The 20499-nt window shown below is 50.3% G+C and overlaps 2 non-coding genes across 2 annotated transcripts; both read right to left on the bottom strand.

The window, feature by feature from the left end:
* Positions 1-201: 201 nt before the first annotated feature.
* On the bottom strand, positions 202-273 carry TRNAC-GCA (transfer RNA cysteine (anticodon GCA)). Its single transcript has one exon. It is a non-coding gene; the product is annotated as a tRNA-Cys (tRNA).
* Positions 274-11811: 11538 nt separating this feature from the next.
* TRNAC-GCA (transfer RNA cysteine (anticodon GCA)) lies at positions 11812-11883 on the bottom strand. The gene has a single exon. It is a non-coding gene; the product is annotated as a tRNA-Cys (tRNA).
* Positions 11884-20499: the final 8616 nt, after the last annotated feature.

Below are 20499 nucleotides of genomic sequence, written 5' to 3'. Positions count from 1 at the left end.
CCCTGGAAAAGGAAATGGCAACTCACTCCAGTATCCTTGCATGAGAGATTCCATGGACAGAAGAGCCTGGTGGGCTAACAGTCCGTGGAGTGACAACGAGTTGACACAACTGAACATGTGCGTTATGGAGTGCCCCAGGGCTCCCTAATTGACTTTGTATTTATTTATATTTACTACTTGTCACAGCAAAAAGTGTTAGCAAGGGGGCACCTGGATTTGAACCAGGGACCTCTTGATCTGCAGTCAAATGCTCTACCACTGAGCTATACCCCCAGACCTGTGTCCAGTGTTAATTACACCTCTTGATCTGGGCACCTGACTTTCTTATAGCCCTGCTCCCAGGAGCAGACAGCTTGCCCTATGACAGCCTGGCTCTCCCTGCCATCGCTCACTCACTCATCCACCCCTAAACACCTACTCGCCAGCTTCTGTGTGCCAGACACAGCCCTCTCCTCCCATTTCTCTGAATCTGTCTACCACCCCAGTGCCATCTGCCCTGTGATGGGCAGTCAGTGCTTTCTCCACCTAACAGAACTGTGGTCCCCTTATCCTCTCCTGCACTAGCGTGCTGAGGAGCAGAGGGGGCCCTGCCCAGGCAGGGGAGCAGGGACAAGAACCTGGCCAGGACTCCACCCCAGAGGACAGCTGACCCCCTCCTTCTCCCTTTACCATGCACTTCATTCTCTCAGCCCCCTTCATCTGCTCAACCTGCAAATATGGTGGAGAAATAAGGTGAGCCAGCTCTGGATTCCCTCTCCAGGAGGAAATTGATTTGTGCAGGGGGTGGAACACTATGAGAACTTGCTGGTAAATTCTCAGCTCATGGAAGATGGTGGGCAACAAGCTTCATAGAGGAGGGCAGGCGGCTCTGCATGAGCAGTGGGAACGGGGAAGCAGCTGGGGAGGAGAGTCCTATCATCCAAAAGGCTGGGTGTTGGTGTGGCAGAGAGCTGGACTCCCTGTCCCTGCCACTGACGGAGAAGCCCAAGCAGGCTTTGAGTCCCCCATCAACTCTTCCCAGGGCCCAGTCCTCTCCCCATGGAAGCATCTCCAGGAGAGTCTGTGAGGTTCATGGGCTTTGGTGGTGGTAGTGGTTTAGTCTCTAAGTCATGTCCGACTCTTGTGACCCCATAGACTGTAGCCCACCAGGCTCCTCCGTCCATGGGATTCTCCAGGCAAGAACACTGGAGTGGGTTGCCATGCCCTCCTCCAGGGGATCTTCCCGACCCAGGGATCAAACCTGGGTCTCCTGCATTTCAGGCAGTTGGGGAAGTAGCTATTTTGTCCAGAAATACTGAAGAGGGACCTAGTCCCCATGGACTGTTTTGTGGCAAGTTTTCCTGGCACCTGAAGTAACTGCACACCTATTGTACACTCTGCATCTCTCAAGGCCACTGGGACCCACCTCCCTCCATTGATATTTCAGATTAAGCTTCCATGTGGGAAGGGGGAGGGGGTGGGAAGAGTGGGGCAAGTGAGGGGAGGGGTGGGAGGTGGCACCAGCTCCAGCACAGCTGACGGAGCTGGAACTGGTCCCTGCCCAGGTGTCTTGGGACCCAACACCTTATATGAGCCCTCTCCCTGGCCAGGTGAGCCCAGGTCAGCCCAGCCTTGGGGGGTGGGCACTTTCCCTGGCAGCACAGCGTGGCAGAGACCTGGCAGGAGGTCACTGGCCGGCTCCTGCTCCACGTCAGACCCCCAGCCTATAGTCTCCACCCCATGATGCTGCCTGCCACTCCAGGCTCCCCCAGGAAGGGGACTTCTTTGACGAGCTCTGCTAGGAAATGGGCCTGAGGGGCTGAAGTAGCAAAGGGCATGCATCCCGGGCTTGGAGGGACAGGCCCAGGGGAGACAGCGCTCCGTAGGCCACCAAGAGGAGATACCCTGAGGGCAGTCTGTGGGAGAGACAAAGCCACAGAGACACTGGGATACGAAGGGGCAGCTCTCCCAAATTGTTCTAGTTAATAAAGCAGAGTCGAAATGTTCAGTACGTTCAGTTACTCAGGAAAGCAGAACATGGGTTCTAAGCTCTGTACGAGTGAAGAGAGTTCTTAGGACTTCCCTGGTCGTCCAGTGGCCAAGATTCCGCACTCCAGTGTAGGGGGCCCAGGTTCGATCCGCAGTCAGGGAATTAGATCCCACATGCTGTAACTAAGACCCAGTGCAGCCAAATAAATAAATAAATGTTTAAAAAGAGAGAGAGTGTTCTCGCTGAGCCACAGTCACAAGAACCGCTCCTCTGACGGGAGATAGGACAGAGAGGACCAGCTGGAGGGCCCTCCACCCGTTTGTTGCACAAAATGTTCAAAGGATGCTTTATGTTGGGGAAAAACCTGGCGGTTTTTACATCGTTATACCATAAAACAAATATTTTGACTTTTATTTAACAAACTTCATGCAGTATTTCATTATTATATCATATTTTCAACCATTAAAGAAAATTGTCTTCTTTAGGTTGGTGATGTGGCTTTTAGTTAAACAAGAATTTCACAGATATGATGCTGGAAGCTCAATTGGTTTGTCTTCAAAGTTAAGAACATCTGCTCTTTGAAGGGGTCATCCCTGCTAGCTCAGACAGTAAAGCGTCTGCCTACAATGCGGGAGATCTGGGTTTGATCCCTGGGTTTGATCCCTGGGTTGGGAAGATCCGCTGGAGAAGGAAATGGCACCCTACTCCAGTACTCTTGCCTGGAAAATCCATGGAAGAGGAGCCTGGTAGGCTGCACCCCATGGGGTCACTAAGAGTTGGGCTCGACTGAGCGACTTCACTTTCACTTTTCACTTTCATGCTTTGGAGAAGGAAATGGCAACCCACTTCAGTGTTCTTGCCTGGAGAATCCCAGGGATAGGGGAGCCTGGTGGGCTGCCGTCTATGGGGTCGCACAGAGTTAGACACGACTGAAGTGACTTAGCAGCATCAGCATTTCTTTGTAAGACACCGTTAGGAGAATGAAAAGACAAGTCACAGTCCAGGAGAAAGTATTTGCAAGCCATAGCTGATACAAGCCCAGCACCATAGTATGTTCACAACTCATCATAAGAAAACAAACCACCCAAATGAAAAAATGGATGAAAGATGTGAGCAGATACTTGACTACAGAAGATATATGATGGCAATAAGCACCCAAATGCCATCAGCATCATTAATAGTTAGAGAAATGCACATTAAAACCACATGAGTTACTACTGAGTTGGGCTGAAAAGTTCATTCAGGTTTTTCCGTAATATTGCATGGAAATACCCAAACGAACTTTTTGGCGAACCCAGTACTACATTACATTGGAATGTAAATGAGAAAGATTGACCATAACAAATGTTGGTGAGGATGTGGGGCAACCGGAAGATTCATACACTGCTGTGCAAACACAAAATGGTATAACCACTTTGGAAAACAGTTTGGCAGTTTCTTAAAAAATGAAACATACTCCTAGCATAGGATCTAGCTGTCCCACTCCTAAGTACTTAGCTAAGAGAACTGAAAGCATTTATCCATGTGCTTGTGCACAAATGTCACAGTAATGTTTTCAGTAAAGCCAGAAATTGAAACAACTCAAACATTTATCCATAGGTGAAGGAATAAACAAATTGTGGTGTATGCATGAAATGGAACATTTCTCCTCAATAACAATGAATGAACTATCAATACATACTACAATAGGCTTGCATCTCAAATAATTACCTTGAGTAAAAGAAACCAGACCAGAAGAGAGAAAGAAAACACAGAGAAAGAGAGAGAGTACAGGTGGCTTGATTCCACTTATATGAAGTTCTAGAAAATTAATTTTCAAAAATCAAATGAATCTGTGGCAAGATCAGTGGTTGCCTGGGGTGTTGACAGTAGTCTAAGGGACTATTAATAGTATTTTAATTCAAAAGCAGAGACATTACTTTGCCGACTAAGGTCCGTCTAGTCAAGGCTATGGTTTTTCCAGTGGTCATGTATGGATGTGAGAGTTGGACTGTGAAGAAGGCTGAGCACCAAAGAATTGATGCTTTTGAACTGTGGTGTTGGGGAAGACTCTTGAGAGTCCCTTGGACTGCAAGGAGATCCAACAAGTCCATTCTAAAGGAGATCAGCCCTGATTATTCACTGGAAGGACTGATGTTGAAGCTGAAATTCCAATACTTTGGCCACCTGATGTGAAGAATTGGACTCATTGGGAAAGACCCTGATGCTGGGAAAGATTGAAGGCGGGAGGAGAAGGGGACGACAGAGGATGAGATGGCTGGATGGCATCACCGACTTGATGGACATGAGTTTGAGTAAACTCCAGGAGTTGGTGATGGACAGGGAGGTCTGGCGTGCTGCAGTCCATGGGGTTGCAAATAGTCAGACATGACTAAGTGACTGAACTGAACTGAATAGTATGGAGAGAAGAAGCAGAGGAGAGGCAGGTTCTGGGCTCCACTTTGGACACAAGTGCCGATTCATCTCCCTCCCCCACCCCTTTCCCCTAATCTCTGCAGCCTCCCCACCCCTTGACCACCATCAGCACTGTCAGCACCAAGCAGAGCATTTGCTTTCATGCCTGGAAGGGGCACTGGCTGCTCCTGTCCACCCATCTTATGGGGAAAACAGAAGAAAGCAGAAGAGATTTAGGTCAACCCTTGGAATCATCTGCCCTTATGGGGTCCACAGCCTCTGGGTGCCTCCCTGCTTCCCATCTCCCTGAGCCTGTCATTATGGTTTTAATGTACGTTTCTCTAATTACTAATGATGCCAATGGCATTTTTGGGTGCTTACGAGCCTCTTGTGGAGAAGGAAATGTCAACCTACTCCAGTGTTCTTGCCTGGAGAATCCCAGGGATGACGGAGCCTGGTGGGCTGCCGTCTATGGGGTCGCACAGAGTCAGACACGACTGAAGCGACTTAGCAGCAGCAGCAGCAGCATGAGCCTCCCAGGGAGGTCATACCAGCTCCCTGAGGCCAGCTGAGCAGTGGATATCAGCCTCCCTCTCTTCTGACCATCTCTCAAGCTATTTGCTGGTCTTTGCTACCCCTCACTCCCGGGACACAGTCCCCACCTGCTCATCTCCTTTTGGCTGCCACTGTCTTTCAAGAACTTCTTTTCAAAAGTTCCCGCTTGCCACTGGCACAGCCCACTTTGCACCCCTTCGCTGGGCAAAGACTGGGCGGCCGCCAGAGGCTCCATCTCCAGCCTGGATGCAGCGACCTCTGCTCCCCGCCTCCTGCCTCTCTGGTAGTGCCGGGTAGCCTCTGCATCCAGGCTGGTGGGCCTCCCCCATCCCTGGTTCCCCAGCGCCTTGACCTCAGCTCCTCATTGGCCAGAGGACACAGCCGGGACTGGTCATTCCTAGAAACTGCCCCCCACGTCGTGGCCTCTGCTGGTCCCCACCCTGCTACAGCCTCGTCTCCTCCCCCCACCATCCCCTCGCTCTGCCCCCTGACTGTCTTCTGTCCTCCCAGCTGCTCACCTCTTCCTGGCTTCCGCCCACCTTCCCACCCAATGCTGACGCCAAGGTGGGTCACCCACCTCCACCGACTGTGCCCTCAGTCTAATCACTCATCACATCAGTCAAACCCAGGGCTCCTGTCTTCCCTATGTGTTTCTGAATCTCTGCAATAAGTCCCCTCAGTGCAAAACTGAGCCCTCTCCCTACAGAGCCCAATACATATCTGTTGGGTTACCCCCTCACCCGGGGTGGGACCTCAGCCCACAGTTCATCAGGCTCCCTGCCTTCCTTCTAGGGGTGAGGCACTCTGGGGCAGTCATTGATAACCCCCTTCTAGGGCCCAGCTCCCCCATGAGCCTGCTCTAGAACCAGGGAGCTCTTCCTGTGCTGAGGTCTGCACCCCAGTGTCCAGATCCCATGAGGTACCTCTGCTCTTGGGAGGCATCCCTCAGGGACTTCACCCTCTGGCCAACACCCTTCCCCAAACCTCCCTCTGCTGACCTTGGGTCGGCTCTATGTCCTCTCAAGCTACCTTGATCATCCCATTTGGGGAAGGACACCCAGGACAGTAGGGAGGATGGAAGGGATGAAGCTATTGTGAGTCCTGGTCTCTGGGGGACCTCAGTTATTGTGTAAAAACAAAAGGGACTCCTAGCAAGGGACCAGGGGCTTCCCAGGGGGCACCAGTGGTAAAGAATCTGCCGGCCAATGCAGGAGACCCAAGATACGCAGGTTCAATCCCTGGGTTGGGAAGATCCCCTGGTGTAGGAACTGGCAACCCACGTCAGTATTCTTGCTTGGAAAGTCCATGGATAGAAGAGCCTGGTGGGCTATATTCCATGGGGTCACAAAGAGTTGGAGCAAGAGAACCAAGTGAGCATATGAGCATACTGTAACAATAATAATAGGAACAACAGAACAGCAGCAGGAATCCTAGGGCCCTGGAATCAGAGAGAACTGGGTTGACTCCAGTCCTGAGTTTCAATCCTGGTTTTAACCACTTACTAGCAGTGGGATCATGTATAAGTCATTTCACCTCTATGAGCTTCTAATTCCCTATCTTTAAAGTGAGCAGCAGAGGATGAGATGGCTGGATGGCATCAGATTCAACTGACATGAACTTGGGCAAACTCCAGGAGAGGGTGAGGGACAGGGAGGTCTGGCATGCTGCAGTCCATGGGGTCGCAAGGAGTCAGACACGACTCAGTGACTGAACTCAACAGCAAAATGGGAAAACCAGTAGTACCTGTTCTGGTGCTTGAGTGGATGCTAAATGAAACAGGTCACTTAGAAGTCCCTGTAACAGAGTAAACATTCAACAAACATTAGCTCTCAGGACTATTGCTAAAATGTTACAAAATGGCCAAGTGAAAGTGAAAGTGTGAGTCGCTCAGTCGTGTCTGACTCTTTGTGACCCCATGGACTATACAGTCCATGGAATTCTCCAGGCCAGAATACTGGAGAGGATAGCCTTTCCCTTCTCCAGGGGATCTTCCCAACCCAAGGATCAAACCCAGGTCTCCTGCATTGTAGGCAGATTCTTTACCACCTGAGCCACCAGAGAAGATTCCTTAACAAACTCCCTGTCCATCACAAGTCTCCCTAAAATGGAAAGGAATTTGAAACGACCTAAATATCCAAGCTTTAGGTAACTGCGCAAGTCAGGTGTATCAGAGGATGACATGGAAAACCCCTCCCTGTCTTTCCAGCCTGGCTCCATGACCAAGCTCTTTTGCTGGTCTGCCAGGAATGTTCCACACTCTCCACCCCCAGAATCCGCCAACCAGATCCTTCTGGTCTCAAACAACTGTTGGTTAAGCCAAGGTCACGTGTCACTGTGTCTGTAGAGACCCCCACTCCCCCACTGCCTCCTGCTCTGACTCCCCCGTGGCCTCAGGCACACCCCCATCATCACACACGTCTCTGTATTCCTGATGGCTGGACTCGCACTGGGAAGCAAGACTGGGGCCAGGACCACTAGCGTGAATCATGGCAGACAACGTCAGTGCAGCCATACTTGTGCCTTCACCTTGGAGGTCTTGGTGATTCGAGGAGGAGCGTCGGAGCTTGTGGTCCTCTCCGTGCGGTGACTGATGGAGGAGGAGAGAGGCGGGTGGTGAAGTGTCCTGGGCGTTTGCAGCCCTGTTCTAGGAAAAAAGGGATGTTCCCAGGGTATCTGGGTGGGAAGGGGTGGGTGACAATGCCGTTTCATTGAGGTGGGGTGTGCTTGCCTCCACCTGGAGAGCCTTCCAGGAGCCCCCCAGATGGCTGCTCTCCCTGCAGGACACCAGGGTTGCTATCAAACTCCTGGGTTTCATTCCTATTTCAGTCTGCGCAAGGGGAAGCCATCAGAGGTTTGGAGTGGCAGGGGAACGAGATCTCGCTCTGGCCACTGGGGGAGAATGGGTTCGAGGGGAGGATGGTGCAACCCAGGAGATGAGGCTGGAGCAGTTGGTGGGGTGGGGAGCGTTCTGAAGGAGGAACTGCTGGGAGTCACTGACAGGCTGGGTGTGAACCCGGAGGAGGAGAGTCAGGGGCCACGCTAGGCTCTCGGTGGGGCAGCTGGGCAGGTTTGGGCCCGTGTGTTCTACTGCAGTAGGGTTAGGAAGGAGCAGACTGGGGTGAGGGTGGGGTAAATTAAGCTATAGAATCCCATTAGGTAACCCAGGGGAGGTAGGTATTCAAGTCTGGAGGGTAAGGAGTGGTCCAGGCTGGGGACGTAAATCATCGACATAAGTCACCAATGTGTTACAGGAATTTGAAGCCACAGGACTAAGAGATGAGAACTCAGGCCAGGACATCACCCTGGGTGTCCCAACATTTCCAGGCTGGTGGAAGAGGAGAGCTAGACAGGAAGGCAGAGAAATAGCACCCCGTGGGGCAGGATGGAAGCAAAGTGAGGTGTCTGGAAAGCTTAGCCTTCACAAGTTTTGAGGATGGAGTGGTCATCCTTGTAAAAGTGCAAGAGGCTAAGTAGAGAGCAGAGAGAGAGCTGGTCTCTGCTGTCAGCAAAATATTACTCAAATACAGGTCACTGATGACCTTGATGAAGGCCATTTCAAAGGACCAGGTATTAATACAATGAAAACTGGACTGGAGTGGGATATAAGAAAGTGGAGTCAGCGGGTACAGACAAGTCTTCTGAGCCATTTTCTGGGAAATGGGAGCAGAGAAACTGGGCAGGAACTAGAGGGGTCACGGATCAAGAGCTGCTGCTAAATCGCTTCAGTCGTGTCCGACTCTGTGCGACCCCACAGACGGCAGCCCACCAGGCTCCCCTGTCCCTGGGATTCTCCAGGCAAGAACACTGGAGTGGGTTGCCATTTTCTTCTCCAATGCGTGAAAGTGAAGTCGCTCAGTCGTGTTCGACTCTTAGCGACCCCATGGACTGCAGCCCACCAGGCTCCTCCGTCCATGGGATTTTTCCAGGCAAGCGTGCTGGGGTGGGGTGCCTTCACCTTCTCCAACAGATCAAGAGAGGCTTTTTCAAAAGTAAGTGCTAGGGCTTCCCCGGTGGCTCAGTGGTAGACAGTCCATCTGCCAATACAAGAGACACGGGTTCGATCCCTGGCCCGGGAAGAACCCACATGCCACGGAACAACTAGGTATGTGCGCCACAACTACTGTGCCTGAACTCTAGAGCCTGGGGGGCTGAATATGCTGAGCCCACACGCGGCAACTACTGCAGCCCACGCGCCCTAGAGACTGCACTCTGCAAAAAGAGAAGCCGTCGCAGGGAGAAGCCTGAGCACCACGGCTAGAGAGTAGCCCCTGCTCGACACAACTAGAGAGAGCCCACATGGCAGCAAGGACCCAGCACTGCCAACACTAAATATTAAAGAGAAACACCCAAAGCCTGAATCAGGACTTCCCTGGTGGCCCAGTGGTTAAAAAGATGGGTGATATTAAGGCATGTGGTGCGCCTAAGACAACACAATCCTGTAGAGAGGAATTAAACGTTGATGCAGGAGAGAGAAAACGCAGTGGGGTTCTTGAGGAGGCAAGAAGCGAGTTTAATTCACAAGTGATAGATTGACCTTGACAGATGAGAATGAAAACATTTCTTCTTAACAGAGCCAAAGGCAGCTGCTATGAATGCAGACAGACTGGTTGCTTGGAATTAATGGGAGAAAGGTGGAAATAGTTTTCATCTAATTGCATCCATTGTCTGAATAGTTAAGATATTCAGCTACAGTAGGGGAGAGGGAGGGAGTGTTGAGAATTTGAAAAGAGCATAGAAGAGGTGAAGAAGCTGTCTCAGAAAGTGAGAAAGCAAGCATATACAAGACTCCTGCATGTGTGTGTGTTTGTGTATGTGTGTGTGTGTGCTGTGTGCTCTCTCACATCTGATGCTGTGACCCCATGGACTGTAGCCCACCAGGCTCTGTCTGTGGGATTTCCCAGGCAAGAATGGGTTGCCCTTTCCTCCTCCAGGGGATCTTCCCAACCCAGGGACTGAACCTGCCTCTCTTGTGTCTCCTGCTTTGGCAGGCGGATTCTTTACCACTACTGCCACCCTAGCTACATCCAATACTGACTTGAGATTTTGGTCACAGGTGAAGTTTGTCAAGACGGCTGGGTGATTGTCCCCAGCAATGTCTGGCTGCTTGGATGTGGGCATGGAATAAGTGAATACCTGCACTGTGATTTTGCCAGGTAGATTCCATTCAGGGAGAGAGGGCCGGATACGTAAGAGATTTGAAAGAGAGCTGTTGATTCGCTGGGTCAATGGATCCAAGCTGTGTGGGCAAGAGGAGAGAACACGGGGAGGGGAGGCAGGTGATGAAAAGCCATATGGTGCCTTGAAAGAAGGCATGGCAAGGTCAGCAGACAGCGGTGATGGTCCGATACTGTGTTTGAAATCAAGACCTCGAAGGCAGCAGCCTCACTGATGAGCACAAGATACACATCTCAGGTGTCTGCTTTCTGCACCACAGTGGACCCATGCGCTGGTCCATGAGCCCCTTGAGAACAGGGATCCCACCTCACTTTTCTTAAGGATGCTCAACCCTGAGCCTGAATCTGGTACGTCATGTGTGCGTGCTAAGTCACATCAGTCGTGTCCGACTCTTTGCGGCCCTATGGACTGTAGCCTGCCAGGCTCCTCTGTCCATGGGATTCTCCAGGTGAGAATACTGGAGTGAGTTGCCATGCCCTCCTCCGGGACCTTCCAGACACAGGGATCGAACCTACATCTCTTGTGTCTCCTACATTGGCAGGCAGGTTCTTTACCACCAGCACCATCTGGGAAGCTCCAAATCTAGTACATAGTAAGTATTTTAATTTATATTTGTTAAATGAAAGACAGGGAAATAAATACTACATGAGCAGCTGTGCAAAGTGCCCCTAACTCCTCAAGGTGGGAAATGAGCTCCTCTGAGTTTAGGGCCGAAGGAAGGACAGGACTTGGGCCAGGTGGCCGAACCACACGTGAAAAATTCCTGGTACCTCTGTACAAGTTCAGTGTTTTTCTACCAGCTTGGATTCCCCAGAGCCTGGTGCTGACCTGCAGGACCTTCTCCAGGTGCCCACCCTCTCTCTGAACCTTTTCAGCAAGGACTTTGTTTCCAGATTTGCACCCGGGGAAGGCTGGGGGCAAGGCTGTAGTGAGAAGGGAAAGGATGCTGAAGGGACTCTGGAAGTCAGACATGGAGAAGGGGAGAGTGGGGAGGGCCCTGTAGCCAGGTCATGTCTTCAACAGATTTTTCTTTTTATCTTGGGCTGTGCCATGTGGGATCTTTGCTCCCCCACCAGGAATCAAACCTGTTCCCCCTGCACTGGGAGCATGGAGTCTTAACCACTGGGTCACCAGGGAAGTCCCTCAACAGACATCCTTTGAGCCCCTACCGTGTTCCCATCTGTGCCAGGTACTGAGGACCCCTGGCTGATTAAGGAGGTTCATGGTTCAGAGAACTGTGCCCACTGCAGATACAACCGCCGAGGGACAGCGTGATCATCGTGGTTTCAGCCCGTCAGGGTTAGTCTCTGCCCGCAAAGCCAAGAGTCCTTTGTGAACTGAGCCGAGATGTGCAGGCTGATGAGAAATTATTTTCTTGCAAACACCTTGTGCACAGCAAGAGGGAGGGGAAAGAGAAGGCAGCGAGAGCCGGGGCCCAGGAGAGGGAGCAGGGCTTGGGTCAGCTCCTCTTGCCATCAGCAGCAGTCTAGCATCTCTCCTTCCTGTCCTGTCTCCTCCAGCCCAGACGATGCAGGACCAGACGTGGTTTTGTCTCAAGTCTCAATCTGTTCACTCCCTCTAGTGGACATCTGTTGAGTCTGTTTACCCAGCATCCATCTCTCTAGCTCTTCATTTATCTCCCCTTTCTCACCTTTTCACCCCAAATACTCTCTCCTGAAAGATGAGCCCTAAGGTGGGTTCTGTGAGTGAAGAAAACAAGGGGGCACCCGGACTTGAACCAGGGACCTCTTGATCTGCAGTCAAATGCTCTACCACTGAGCTATACCCCCAGTCACAACTGTCTAGCTAATATTTCATGTCCAGAATCATATCATGCTAACACTGACAATCAGTGGCAGAGTTAAATATCAACTGATTAAACAAACTCAGTGGGTAAAGAGTCAGCCTGCAATGAAGGAGATCACGGGAGACCCAGGTTCAATCCCTGGGTCAGGAAGATCCCCTGGAGGAGGAAATGGCAACCCACCCCAGGACTCTTGCCTGGAGAATCCCATGGACGGAGGGATTGGACAATCCCATGGACTGGTGGGCTACAGTCCATGGAGTTGCAAAGAGTTGGACAGGACTGAGGATGAACACGAAAACAAATCTTTAAGAAATTTAGATCAGAGAAGAAACTGACTTTCGGAAATTCAAAAGTTATCAGGACTCTCCGTTCAGCTTTTTTCTTTGCTTCCTTCTCAAATTAGCTTTAATCTCTCAAACAAACCTCTCCAGGCAGCTGAGATTCCCACATCAAACACCTCTAGGTGTACATCACCACACTTGGGATGCCAGGGAGAAAAGTGTTTAATTCTGAAAAATCCTAGAGCCGGACCCTTATTGCCCTGGCTGGGGTTCTAGTGCAACCAAGGGGAGTTCAGTGATACCACTATTTCAGGAGTGATGTCATGTAAGAATGTATCCGCTCCCACTCAGAATCCATGTCTACAGTACAGGGAATGGGGGGTGACTCCCCTGAAAGAAGTCAAGGGGAGCCAGGACACAGCCCAGGGGGCCAACTCTGCAGCTCTGAGCTCACAGGTCAAGTCTACTGCGTGAAAGAGGAGAGCAGTCTATTGTTTCTGCTGCTGGAGTCAGCAGGCGCCCTACACGGCCCAGATTAGTTGCTCTGTGGGCATGCGGGATCATCCTGGATCAAGGATTGAACCCGTGTCTCCTGCATTGGCAGGCAGGTTCTTAACCACTGCACCACCAGGGAAGCCCTGTGCCAACTTCTAAGGCCCACCTTAAGAGCAGGGAATAATGACTGCTCCTTTTTCCTGCCCAAGGTAGGCACATTTTTTGTTGTTGTTGTTAAATAAATGAATGAATGGAGATCATTCCAGACCACCAATATCTAATGGCCCCCCAGATCTTGAAACACTATGCCAGATTGTGCTCCCAGGACTACAGGGTACAGCTCTTCCCTTTCTGTAGCTCATGGAAGAAACTTTGACACAGCCAGCCCAGCCACTTGCTCCTGGCTGCCACACTTTTTAAAAACGTTGTAGTTGACTTACAATGTGGAGTTAGTTTCAGGTGTATAACAATCTGATTCAGTTATACATATATAGACACGCATCTTTTCTTTTACAGATTCTTTCCCTTATGGGCTTCCCAGATGGCCTTAGTGGTAAAGAACCCACCTGCCAATGCAGGAGACATTATGAGACCTGGGTTTGATCCCTGGGTCGGGAAGATCCCTTGGAGGAGGGCATGGCAACCCACTCCAGTATTCTTGCCTGGAGAATCCCTTGGACAGGAACCCGGCACTACAGTCCATAGGATGGCAGAGTCAGACACGACTGACAGTTTATTACAAATTAATGGGTATAGTTCCCTGCGCTATACAGTAGGTCCTTGTTGGTTATCTATTTTATATATAGGAGTGTGTATGTGTTAATCCTAAACTCCTTATTTACCCCTCCCCCACCCCTTTCCACTTTGGTAACAGTAAGCTTCTTTCCTGTGTCTGTGGGTCTATGTCTATTTTGTAAATAAGTTCATTTGCATCTTTTTAGATTCCTGTGTAAGCAATATCATATGATATTATGATATTTGTCTTTGTCTGGGTTACTTCAGTTAGTATGATAATTGCTAGGTCCATCCCTGTTGCCACGAATGGCATTGTTTCATTCTTTTCAAATATATATATATATATATATATATATATATATATACACACAGCACTCACCTGTCAATGGACATTTAGGTTGCTTCCATGTCTTGCCTATTGTAAACAGTGCTGCAATGAACATTGGTGTGTTTTTTGAATTATAATTTTCTCAGGATAAGTGCTCAGGGTTGAGATTACAGGATCATATGACAATTTCATTTTTAGCTTTTTAAGGAACCTCCATACCATTTTTCCATAGTGACTGAACCAGTTTATACCCCTACCAACAGTATAGGAGGACTCCGTTTTCTCCACGCCCTCTCCAACATTTATTGTTTGTAGACTTTTTTGATGGTCATTCTGGTCTCGGTGTGGTGATACCTCACTGTTGTTTTGATCTGCATTTCTCTAATAATTAGCGATGTTGAGCATTTGGAGAAAGGGCTATTTAGGTCATCTGCCCATGTTTTGATTGAGTTATTTTCTTTCTTTTTTTTTTGATGCTGAGTTGCATGAGCTGTTTGTATATGTTGGAAATTAATCCTTCATTGGTCACATCATTTGTAACTATTTTCTCCTTTTCTGTAGGTTGTGTTTTCGTTTTGTTTATCGTTTCTTTGCTGTGAAAAAAGCTTTTTAAGTTTAATTAGGTCCCATTTGTTTATTTTTTGTTTTTATTTCTATTACTCTGGAAGACAGATTCAGAAGATATGCTGCAATTTATGTCAAAGAGTGTTCCGCCTATGCTTTCCTCTGGGAGTTTTATAGTGTCTGGTCTTACATTTAGGTGCTTAACCCATTTTGAGTTTATTTAATATGGTGTTAGAGAATGTTCTAGTTTCATTCTTTTAGATATAGCTGTCCAATTTTCCCAGCACCGCTTATTAAAGAGACTGTCTTTTCTCCATTGTATTTTCTTTCCTCCTCTGTCAAAAATTAATTGACCATAGGTTCGTGGGTTTATTTCTGGGCTTCCTACCCTGCTCCTTTGACCTAGATGTCTGTTTCTGTGCTAGTAGTATACTGTTTTAATTACTGTAGCTTTATAGGATAGTCTGAAGTCAGGAGGTCTGATTCTTCCAGTTTCTTTTTCTTTCTCAAGATAGCTTTGGCTATTCAGGGTCTTTTGCATTTCCATACAAATTTTAAACTATTTTGTTCTGCCTCTGTGAAAAATGCCATTTGCAATTTGATAAGGATTGCATTGAATCTGTAGATTGCCTTGGATAGTACAGGCATTTTAAGAATTTGATTGTTCCAATCTAAGAACATGCTATGTCTTTCCATCTGTTTGTGTTGTCTTCAATTTCCTTTATCAGTGTCCTAAAGTTTTCAGAATATAGGTCCTCTGTCTTCTTAGGTCGGTATATCCCTAGGTATTTTATTCTTTTTGATGTGAAGGTAAATAGGATTGTTTCCTTAATTTCTCTTTTTGATCTTTGCTAGTGTATAGATATCATCAGATTTCTGTGTGTTAATTTTATATCCTGCAACTTTACTGAATTCATTGAGTTCTAATCATTTACTGTTACTGGCTGCCACACTTAGATCAGGACTCTAACAACCAAGTTCCTACCACGCAGCCAAATCCAGGAGCTCCGAGGGTGCAGCTGATCAAAAGGTGCCAACAGGAAAAGGTCCCTAAGACATATTCCTCAGTGAAGACAGCAAGCTGCAGAATGATACACAGAGTATGGTATGTGTGCTTTTTAAACCCTGTGTTTTTCTGCACTACCTACCTGTATAAATATGCATGAGAAAGAAGCCTGAAAGGCTACACACCAGAAGGAAAATAGTAGGGGCCTGGGGGAGAGGGTGGGGAATGGAGGGTGGCAGGCACAGAGAGCCCTTCAGCTTCATCTGCACACATTTTCTTGGTGAGAATGTACTCTTGTGAAAACACATTTGCAGAATCAAAAAAAAAAAAACAACAACCACCAAACACTTTCAAAGGTTAGAGGCTGGTTAGTGTCTGCTCAGAGGGTTCTCCAGCCTTGGTTCTCCAATGTGGACCTGCCTCTGAATTCCCCAAGGAACATGCTAGAACTTTGTAACCCAGATCTCCTGAGGGAGAATGCAGTCTGCACCTTGCCTAGAGTCCCAGCAGGAGAAGCCGGCCCCTGGAAACATGAGTAAATAAAGCAATCTGCTCACGTACTGTCAGCCCAAGATTTGAGCCAGAGGGTGTGGAAGCAGCTCCCACGAGCAGGGCCTGTTCTGGGGGTCAGGCCAGGCGGCGGAGGGGCAGGCAGGAAGCAGAGCTATCTCCTGATGAATCTGGAAAAGCTTTCAGAGAGGGTGGAATGCAAGAAAGTAATTGCTGAAACCCCAGGGACCTCCTAGATCCCACAGTGGACCCCAGGTGCCCCTTGGACCTCATGCCTCCACCTCCTAGTGCTCACTTGAGCCCCCACTCAGGAGCAAACCCCCAGGCTCCACAGCTCAGCAGAGCTGAGCCGGGGCTGGGGGGCTTCTGCTCCCAGGGCACCTCAACCAGGCCTTGCCTGCTTGGCATCTCCATGGGAACCACCAAACAGCCCAGTTCTTCCACAACTACTGTAGGAACCCAGCCCTGGTGGCTATGGCTGACCACAGTGCCGGGCCCAGCTAACTCCACGCCCTGCTGTGCAGGAAGTGACACCCCGGTTCCTGCAGTAACAGCACTCACAGAAAGGTCAGAAACCACAGGGGCCACCCTGCCCCAGCAGGGGCCTGAAAATGCTACTTTTACCACCAGATTTATATGCGACCTACTCAATACCCTGGCTGAGTACACCACCTTCTTTCCAGGTCTGAGCTCATGGTGATTTAATTTACCTATTCAAAGGACCAGCTTAAAGGCAAACTTTTCTCCCCAAAGAAAATGTCAGAGTCTAGAAAGCAATGGACAGGTGTCTTGGCACGATTCTTTATGTCCTGAGAGAACAGGGCTCCGGGAGTCCTGTCCCCTGCTTCAGTCAAGGTGGTCCCACTTTGCCTTGTGTCATTTGAATAAAAGATTCCTCTTTTTTAAAAAAGCCTTGAAAACTGCACTGGGCCTTGGATCCAGTGCTATCATTTGAAAGATGGAGAATACGGAGCTCCTTTGGGTTCGTCCTTCATTTAATAAGCACTCATTGTTTGTTACTTACATATGTCAGGCACTGTGTTAAGTGCTGGGGACATTCCAGGAAGACTCAGCGCCTTCTCACAAGGAGCCTGAAGCCGAGGAGAAGACGGAAGAAAGCAGAAACTGGAGCTCAGAGTGAGGACTTGGGAGCAGGTGTGGAGAGATGTGGGGGCAGACACAGGTCAGAGAAGGTCTCAGAGGCAGGCCACTCTCCAGCCCACGATCGCCTTGCCATCAGGACTCTGCTGCATGACACCCTTCTCGACCTCAGGACAGGGTGTCTGGTCTGCCCTCCTCCACGCTCCCAGGACCATCTCAGGCCACGGTGACATTTGTGTGGTAAGTGGCACGCCGCTCCCTGGATCTGCCTTAACAATCGGCCATGTGACTGCAAGCGGCTTATCCCACCCTCTTCTGTCTGTTTTTCCAGAAACACGGACCCCTGACGCCAGGCTGCCCTCTGCAGGCAAAGGTGAGAGCCAGGCCCGCCCTCATCCTGAGACGCAGGCTCCAGGGCCTCCCCACACCATCTCCGCAAGGGTGGGCAGCAAGAGTTGGTGGTGGCACCCTCTATGAGGGAGGAAAGGGAGGAGGTGGGGTCAGCTCTGCAGGCCCGTCTGGTCGGTCACCACACCCTTGTCCCTTCTCGCGTTCTCCCACAGCACAACTGCTCCATCTCGGAGTCTGGTCTCTGCCCAGTGTAAGGTGTAGCCTGGAGGAGGCAGGTTCCGCCTTCACAGGTTAGGGAACAACAGCTGATCTCCTCACAAGTCTGGCCTCCAGGCATGGATCTAAACCACTTTGAAGTTATGTCTACCAGGAGGTGACTCCTCTACCTTCAGAAACAGAAAAATTGTTACCGAAACACAAGCTGATGTGTCCGACTCAGTGAAGCCAAACAATACCAAGATGTTGGAGTTTGGAACAGAGAAAGGTTTTATTGTCCCACAAGGAGACAAGTGGTTCATGCCTTAAAAAGCCCCAACTCCACGAAAGCCCTCAGCAAAGCCCTTTTCTAGGAAAGGGGAGGGAGTAGCTGGGTGAGTTGTTACAAACATCTTGGGGTCAGATCCTTTGTGCTCCGAGGTCAGGTCACACTCAGGTCAACATATATCTGTAAATCTCTAACAAATGTTATCCTCTATTCTGACAAGAAAGGGCTCGGTCCCCAGACGCAGCTTTCACCCTTTCAGGTCCGAGGGCCTGGTTAACAGGCTGGTCTCAGCTGGCTCCCTCAGGGCCGGGTCCCCAGACCATGCCCAGCCATCATCGCTGAGGGAGACTGTGTCCACGGCTCAGCTGGCCCTCAGGTCGCCCAGATGGCAGGGGCATCCTACAAAGACAGCTGCCGCCTTTAGATCACAGAGGTGGGGAAGGGGGTGAGGTTCAGCGCTGCCTCAAGGCCTGGGTCCTGTCAGTGGCCTTGATGAAGGCTCTGGAGCCCTGCTGGACACAGCCCCCAGCCTGTTCCCGGGGTGCCCCCTGCTCACCTCACTCTTTGCCTGACCACCACTACTCTACCAACAGCTGGCTGAACGGCCCGGCCCACTAACCGTCAGTGGTTCACTTGCTGTTGGTTGCTTGTGGGAGGGGCCCACTGCAGCAATGGGTGAGCAGGACTCCCCACCAATGGCTGAGCAGGACCACTAATGGGCCCTTCCCCTATAACCGTTGCTTGGCAACAGGACACAGATTAAGGGCACACATAGTAATGGCTGTGCTCTGTTACAAAAATCTTGATAGCCCTTGTCACACTGGCCAGGGATGGGCTCAGTCAAACTGTAACAGAGCAGGATGAGCACGGCCCTTGGCAGTCAGCCATTGCTGGGCCTCATTACTCTGCACCCTGTTACTAGGCAACAGGTCTTGCTCAGCCATTGCGTGGTGCCTCAGTGGGCCCCGCCCACAAGCATCCAACAGTCAGTGAGCCACACCATTAGTTGTCCTGCTCAGCTATTGGTTACCTGCCCACTGGTAACAGTCGGTGAGGGACCACTGGGGAAGTGATTCAGTCAAGGGTCAGCGGTGTGGTGGTCATCAGGTGGAGAGTGAGCTAAGAGGGAGATTCAGGCCTTCTTCTGGAGGCTCTTCAGCTTACCTATCCTTGTTGGGCCAGCAGGTGAGCAGAAGGGCTCAGGGAACAGACTGGGCACTGTCCTGAAGGGCTCCAGAGCCCTTACTAAGGCCATCAGCCTCGTTCCAGGCCTTGAGGCAGCGGGAACCTCTCCCCTGTGTGACCTAATAGCAGTGACCATCTGTCTGGTCATAGTCTGTGAGACCTGGTCTCCCTCTTTGGTCCGCCTGAGGAGACTGGGGGCCAGTTGGGTTGAAAGCCTGGCTCCCTCAGGGATGACAGCTGGGCAGGGTGTGGAACCTGCTCCTTCGACTGAGATCTGCCTTCTCTTAGGCAGGACTGGGACCTGGGAGGGTGAAAATTGTACCTTGGGGCTTTGCCCTTTCTTGTCAGGACAGAGAATAGCATTCATCGGTAGAGATTTATAGGAACATTGTTCCCCGACCATGACCAGACCTCAAGAACAAAAGATCTGACACTGAGTCTGCAACTAGCCACACCCACCCCTCACCTTTCGCTTTTAGAGAGACTTGCTGAAAGCTTTCAGTAACTTTGGGGTTCTTAGGGCAGGAGCTACCCATCTCCTTGTACAAATCCGTAATAAGCCTTTCTCTGTTCCAAACTCTAATGTTTGGTATTGATGGGCCTCAGCACACGGGCTTGCAAGTTCGGTAAAAAAACCAGAGGTTGAGACACTAGCCCCAAATCCTCTATGACACAGACCCCCTCTTGCAGCAATAGGAGGGACACCCTGGTGACTTGCATAAAAGAGTGAGCAGGCACCCAAATACATCCTGATAGGAATCAGAGTTGAGACCTAGAAGAGCTTTCTGGGACCCTCACACAGCTAGAGGCAAAATTGCTGACAGAAGGAAGCCAAGAACCTGGACTGGAGTGGGAATCACCTCCCCAGACAACATCACTGACCTTAGCTTAGGAAGGGGATGCTAATGGGGTCATGATCTCCCTGAGCTCATCAGTTAAAGGAAAAGTGAAAGTGTCAGTTATGTCGGACTCTTCACAACCCCACGGACTGCAGCCCACTAGGGTCCTCTGTCCATGGGATTCTCTAGGCGAGAATACTGGAGTGGGTTGCCATTTCCTTCTCCAGGGGATCTCCCAGACCTAGGGGTCAAACCTGGGTTTCCCTGCATGACAGGCAGATTCTTTACCGCCTGAGCCACAGGTAAGCCCTCAGAGGGGTGACAGCTAAAAGACAGATCCTCAGGAAGGGGCCCCTGGAGCATCTCTGGAGTGAGGACAGTCAGTTCATCCGCCCCACATCCCGATCCCGAGCAGGATCCTAGAATGTCAAAGCTGGCGGAAACCTTGGAAATGTGGTTGTCTGCAGGTGAGCAAACGGGCCGAGAAAGAAGGGATTTTTATCCTGTGAGCTCAGACACCCTTCAGCCTCAAGTGCTGTTTACGTCCCCTTTCCTCTACCCAGGCTATGGCTCAGTTGGTAAACAATCTGCCCGCAATGCAGGGGACCCAGGTTCGATCTCTGTCCCCTGCAGAAGGAAATGGCAACCCACTCCAGTATTCTTGCCTAGAGAATCCCATGGACGGAGGACCCTAGTGGGCTACAGTCCATGGAGGTCCTA

The sequence above is a fragment of the Ovis canadensis genome, chromosome 4 (assembly GCF_042477335.2).
Source record: "Ovis canadensis isolate MfBH-ARS-UI-01 breed Bighorn chromosome 4, ARS-UI_OviCan_v2, whole genome shotgun sequence".
Lineage (NCBI taxonomy): Eukaryota > Metazoa > Chordata > Mammalia > Artiodactyla > Bovidae > Ovis > Ovis canadensis.
The sequence above is the reverse complement of the archived record's forward strand: the minus strand, read 5'-3'. Positions and strand labels throughout refer to the sequence as shown.